The 6,181-nt window shown below is 34.8% G+C and overlaps 1 pseudogene; it reads right to left on the bottom strand.

Moving 5' to 3' along the window:
- Positions 1-5,077: 5,077 nt before the first annotated feature.
- LOC133082971 (XK-related protein 3-like) lies at positions 5,078-5,853 on the bottom strand (annotated as a pseudogene).
- Between the last annotated feature and the right edge of the window lie 328 nt (positions 5,854-6,181).

Below are 6,181 nucleotides of genomic sequence, written 5' to 3'. Positions count from 1 at the left end.
CAATTAAAAAAAAAGTCGAATAATCTAAAAAGTGGGCTGAAGACCTTAGCAGACATATTCCCCCCATAGGAGACATACAAATGACCAACAGACACATGAAAATATGCTCAACATCGCTAATAGTAATAGAAATGCAAAATAAAACCACAATGAGATGTCAACTCACATATTTCAGAATGGTTATTATGAAAAAGACAAGACATAAAGTGTTGTCAAGCACGTAGAAAAAAAGGAACACTTATAGACTGTTGGTGGGAATGTAACTTAGTACAACCACTATGGAAAATAATTTGGATGTTCCTCAAAATACTAAAAATAGTACCACCATATAACTTAGTAATTCCATTTCTGGATATACGTATTTGAAGGGAATGAAATCAGTTACTTTAAAGAGATATTTGCGCGCCCATGTTCACTGTATTATTATTTACCTAAATTATGCAAGGCATAGTCACTAGGTGTTTATCAATGGTTAAATGGATTAAGAAATGTATATATTTCCACAATGGATATTATAGAGCCATATAAAGGAAATCCTGCAATTTGTGACCACATGGAATAAACTTTCAGGCATTATGCTTAGAGAAAAAAATCAGAGAGAGAAAGACAAACTGTGTGGTCCCACTTATTTATGAAATCTAAAGTGCTGAGGTCATAAAACCAGAGAGTGTATATGTATTTAATAGGTGTGGGGTTGGGAGAAATAGGGAGATGATGGTCAAAGAGTACAAATTTCCTGTTATAAAATGTGTAAGTTCTTGGGATCTAAAGTACAGCATAGTGACTTAGTTAACAATACTTTATTGCATATTTCAAAGTTACTAGGAGAGTGGATCTTAAATGTTCTTATAACACACACACAAAATTGGTAACTATGTGAGGTGATAAATGTATTAACTAACATTATTGTGGTAATTATTTCACAACATAGATGTAAATCTAATCATCATGCTGTATATCCTAAAATTACCCAGGTTATATGTCAATTATATCTCAATAATGTTGGGGAAAACGATTTAAAGATAAGACGCAAAAGTTTCAAAGCCCTTGAGAAAAGATAAGGAACAAACTTCGCAAGATTGGCCTTGGCAATAATTTCTTGGCTATGACAGCAAAAGAGCAGGCAACAAAATCAAAAGTAAAGTGAAATTGAACTGAAACATTTCTACATAATAAAGGAAACAATCAACAGAATTAACAGGCAATATACAGAATTGTATAAAATATTTACAAACACATAGCTGATAAGGGGCTAATATCCAACATACATTAAGAAAGTGCAAAAACTCAATCGTGGAATATCACCTCATTCCTATGAGATTGGCTGTTATCAAAAAAGAGAAGATAGCAGGCGTGACAAAAGGGAACCCTCCTACACTGTTGGTGGGAATGCAGATTGGTGCAGCCACTGTAGAAAACAGTTTGGAGGTTCCTCAAAAAGCTAAAAAGTAGAACTACCAAATCATCTAGGAAAACCTCTTTGGGTATTTATATAAAGGAAGCAAAAACACCGCCTCAAAAAGATATCTGCATCCCATGTACACTGCACCATCATTCTCAAATGCCAACACAGGAAAACAACACACTTAGGTTGACTAGATGGATAAAGGAAATGTGGCACAGAAAAGTATTTTGTGTGCCAGAAAAAAAAAATGTGGCAATAAAATGTTATTCAGCCATAGTGGAAGGAAAATATTGTCTTTTGTAACAAAATGGATGGACTTTGAGGGCATTATGTTAGGTGAAGTAAGTCAGACATATAAAAACAAACACAGTGTGATCTCACTTATATCAAAAAAAAAAAAAAAAAAAGCCAAACATATAGAAACAGAAAATTGTGTTTGCCAGCAGCTGAGGTTCGAGGGAAATGGAAAGATATTCATCCAGTTATATAAGTGCAGCAGATCTAATAATCAGCATAATGACAGTAGTTAACAATACTGTATTGCATACAGGCATAACTTGGAGATATTTGGGGTTTGGTTCCCGACCACTGCAGTAAAGCAAATATCGAAAAAATTGAGTCACACAATTTATTTGGTTTTCCAGTGCATATAAAAGTTGTTTACACAATACCGTAGTCTATTAAGTTTTATGCAATAGTATTATGCCTAAAAAACAATGTACATACCTTAATTTTAAAATACTTTATTGCTAAAAAAATGCTAACCATCATCTGAAATTTCAGTGAGTCATTACATTTTGACTGGTGGAAGCTCTTGCCTTGATCTTGATGGCTCTGACTAGTTTCATGTTGGTTGTTGAAGGTTGGGGTGGGTGTGGCAATTTCTTAATATCAGACAATGAAATTTGCTGCATCAAATGAGTTTATGTAATATTCTAAATCCTTTGTTGTCATTTCAACAACCTTCACAGCATCTTCACCAGGAGTAGATTCCATCTCGAGAAACCACTGTTTTGGCTCATCCATAAGAAGCAACTCTGCATCTTTTAAAGTTTTATCATGATACTGCAGCAATTCAGTCACATCTTCAGGCACCACTCCTAATTCTGGTTCTCTCACTGTTTCCACTAAATCGGCAGAGACTTTCTCCACCAAAGTCATGAACCCCTCAGTGTTATCCATGAGGGTTGGAATCAACTTTTTCCAAACTCCTATTAGTGCTGATATTTTGACTTCTTCCCATGAATCATGAATGCTCTTATGGCAGCTAGAATGGTGAATCCTTTCCTGAAGGTTTACAATTAACTTTTTCCAGGACTCTCAGAGCAAACATTATCTCATAAGCTATAGTCTTATGATGTGTATTTCTTAAACAATAAGCCCTGAAAGTCAAAGTGACTCCTTGACCCTTTGGCTGCAGAATGGATGTTGTGTAAGCAGGCATGAAAACATTTATCTCATTGTACATCTTCAGCAGAGCTCTCAGGTAACCAAGCGCATTGTCAATGAGCAGTAATATTTTGGAAGGAATCTTTTTACCTGAGCAGCAGGTCTCAACAGCAGGCTAAAAAAATTAAATATATGTTATAAATGGATGTGCTGTCATTAAGGCTTTGCTGTCACATTTACGGAGCACAGGCAGAGTAGATATAGCATAATTCTTCAGGGCCCTAGGATTTTGAGAATGGTAAGTGAGCACTGGCTTCATCTTAAAGTCACCAGCTGCATTAGCCCCTAACAAGAGTCAGCCTGTCCTTTGAGGCTTTGAAGCCAGTCCTTGACGCCTCCTCTCTAGCTATGAAAGTTCTATATGGCATCTTCTTCCAGTAGAAGGCTGTTTCATCTACACTGAAAATCTGTTGTTTAGTGTATCCACGATCATTAATGATGTTAGCTAGATCTTCTGGATAACTTCCTGCAGCTTCCATATCAGTACTTGCTGCTTCAGCTGGTACTTTTGATGTTACGGAGACAGTTTCTTTCCTTAAACCTCATGAACCAACCTCTGCTAGATTCAGACTTTTCTTCTGCAGCTTCCTCATTTCTTTCAGCATTCATAGAGCAGAGTTAAGGCCTTGCTCTGGATTAGACTTTGGCTTAAGGGAATGTTGTGGCTGGTTTGATCTTCTATCCAGACCACTCAAACTTTCTCCACGTCACCAAGAAGGCTGCTTTGCTTTCTTATAATTTGTGTTCGCTGGAGCAGCACTTTTAATTTCCTTCAAGAACTTTTCCTTTACATTTACAACTTGGCTAATTATTTGGCACAAGAGGCCTAACTTTCATCCTTTCTTGGCTTTCAACATGTCTTCCCCACTAAGCTTAATCATTTCTAACTTTTGATTTAAAGTGAAAGACAAGCAACTCTTCCTTTTCACTTGAATTGGCCTAAATTCAATTCCTTCCCTCAAGGGTGTAGTTACAATAGTAACATCAAAGGTCACTGATCACAGATCACTATAACAAATATAATAATAATGAAAAATATGACATAATGTGATAATTACCAAAACGTGACAGAGACGTGAAGTGAGTAAATGCTGTTGCAAAAGTAGTACCAATAAACTTGCTTCATGTTTATGGATTGCCATAAACTTCAATTTGTAAAAACACACAATATCTTTTAAGTAAGATAAAGTAAAATATGCCTGTATTTGAAAGCTGCAAAGAGAGTGAATCATGAGTATTCTCACCACACACACAAAATTGTAATGATGTGAGGTGAGGAATGTGTTAATTAACCTTTCCTGGTAGTTATTTTGCAGTATACAGATGTATCAAATCATCACATTATACACCTTAACTTATATAGTATATTTCAATAAAACTGAAAAAAAACTTAAATAAACAAAAAAGTTGTTGTCTCAAATTTTGGGTAAAGTTATTAGAAGGAAAAAAAACATAAAATTATTAGATTTTCAAATTATATTACTCCTTATAGTTCTTGATCACAAATGGCTATTGCTTTCCCAAGAATAAAAAAAAACAAAGTAGTCAAAATAAAAGTATATATAGGTTTTAAAACTATACTATGTACATTAGGACAAGCCTATGTTTCTTTTAACTTTTTCTGTCATGACATTTTCTTTTTAACAACACAGGTTTTGTGCTTTAAGATACATTAATTTGGTGTTACTTTTTATTAGTCAAAGTTCAATGAGGAGGACCTTTAGCTACATTAAATTGATATAAATATTACCATGCTCACAAGAGTTCTCCCCCAAGTTGTTCTTGCCTTAGGCAAAACACAGAGTGAAACCTGTGGTAATGTTCTTTTTGAAGGGTGAATGTAAACAAATAACTCATGTTCAAGACTGCAAACGGTGTTGGTCTAATTCAAGACACAGGTTCTGAAGATGTTCTAGGTGGGAAATAGATTTATTTGTCCTGCTCCAGTTTGGGACCTAGATGGCTTGTTGTTTTTGTTTTGTTTTGTGTTTTTAATTCTGTAGAGTTGAGGGGAAAAAAATTAGAAGTTATTTATTTGGAAGTGATGATAAGAAGTCAAAGTACTAAAGATTCACAAGAGAATAATCAATTTATTAGCAACTGCTTACAATCTTTTGCTTTATGTGAAAGGAAATTGAATGTCTCTTACCATTAGGAGTATCTTAATAAAGTCACAATCAGCATGTTCATTTTTCTTTGGAAGTCCATTTCTTAATGAATAGCCTATACACTCTTAAGTGAAAAATACCCAGTCCTACTCCCGGGTTGGTAGCAAATTCTCAGCTGCCTATATTATTCTTTTAATTGAGTTTTCTCTAGATTGTATGTAAAATCACATTGCTTCAGGTCTATTTGCAGTATGTTCTGATAATGCTTTGTCTGACCATGCTGGGTGCAAATACTGATAGAAGTGCAGCATAAAACCAATGGATAATATCAGGTTATGATGAACTGTGTGGCAATTAATGAGTAACAGCAATTCAGTAAAGATTTCCCACCCAAATGCCTAAATACCAGTATCATTATCATATTTTCTAAGAAACGAATGCTGTAGTGTAGGGTTCTATGGCTCCACTTCCGTCTCTTATCATTTCTTCACTTGACAACTGCAGTTTCACTGCTGACTAGCAGGAGAAGTTGATGGCAACATACAGTAGAGTGATCAGGATAAGCATCAGTACTATATCCACTGGATAGGAATTTTTAAAAATTTTGCTGGGAACATAAGTTTCACTTCTCCCAAACTCCAGCCATGCTGCCAACAATGTTATGGAAAATATATATGATAAAAAGGGCACACTCTTCAGTTTCAGAGATGTGGTAAAAAGTACCAGAATCACTACACGTGAGGTAATCTCCAAGCAACACCGTATCATAAGGCAGATGAATTCTATTGGCTGTAACTTAATATTAGTGTTGTTGTACTTGATCTGGATGGCCAATATATTGCAGTGAATAGCCCCATAAGAAACGGATATTGGGGAAAATGTCATCAGCAATGTTATTAAAAATAAACATTGAAATATTAGAGAATATTTTCATAAATAATAACAATGTTCTATCATAAAGCTGTCATTTTAAAGATACATCCCTATCAATCTACCCTGTTTATTGGAGGTTAAAAATGTATTCACTTATTCAAGAAATAAGTGTCTATCAAGCTTCTATAATCAGAGATACAGAAAATATATTCATATGAACTGTATAGTCTCCTTGGGAAAAAGAGAAAATAAACAAAATATGTACATACATTTACAAATATATACATCATTCTCTGACAGATGAGATTAGAGAGATAGATCTGATCTGATCCTGCAAGGTGTGTGG

Source organism: Eubalaena glacialis, unplaced genomic scaffold (genome assembly GCF_028564815.1).
Source record: "Eubalaena glacialis isolate mEubGla1 unplaced genomic scaffold, mEubGla1.1.hap2.+ XY H_2, whole genome shotgun sequence".
In the NCBI taxonomy this organism is placed as follows: Eukaryota; Metazoa; Chordata; class Mammalia; order Artiodactyla; family Balaenidae; genus Eubalaena; species Eubalaena glacialis.
Note: the sequence above shows the minus strand (reverse complement) of the source record. Positions and strands in the feature narration are given on the sequence as shown.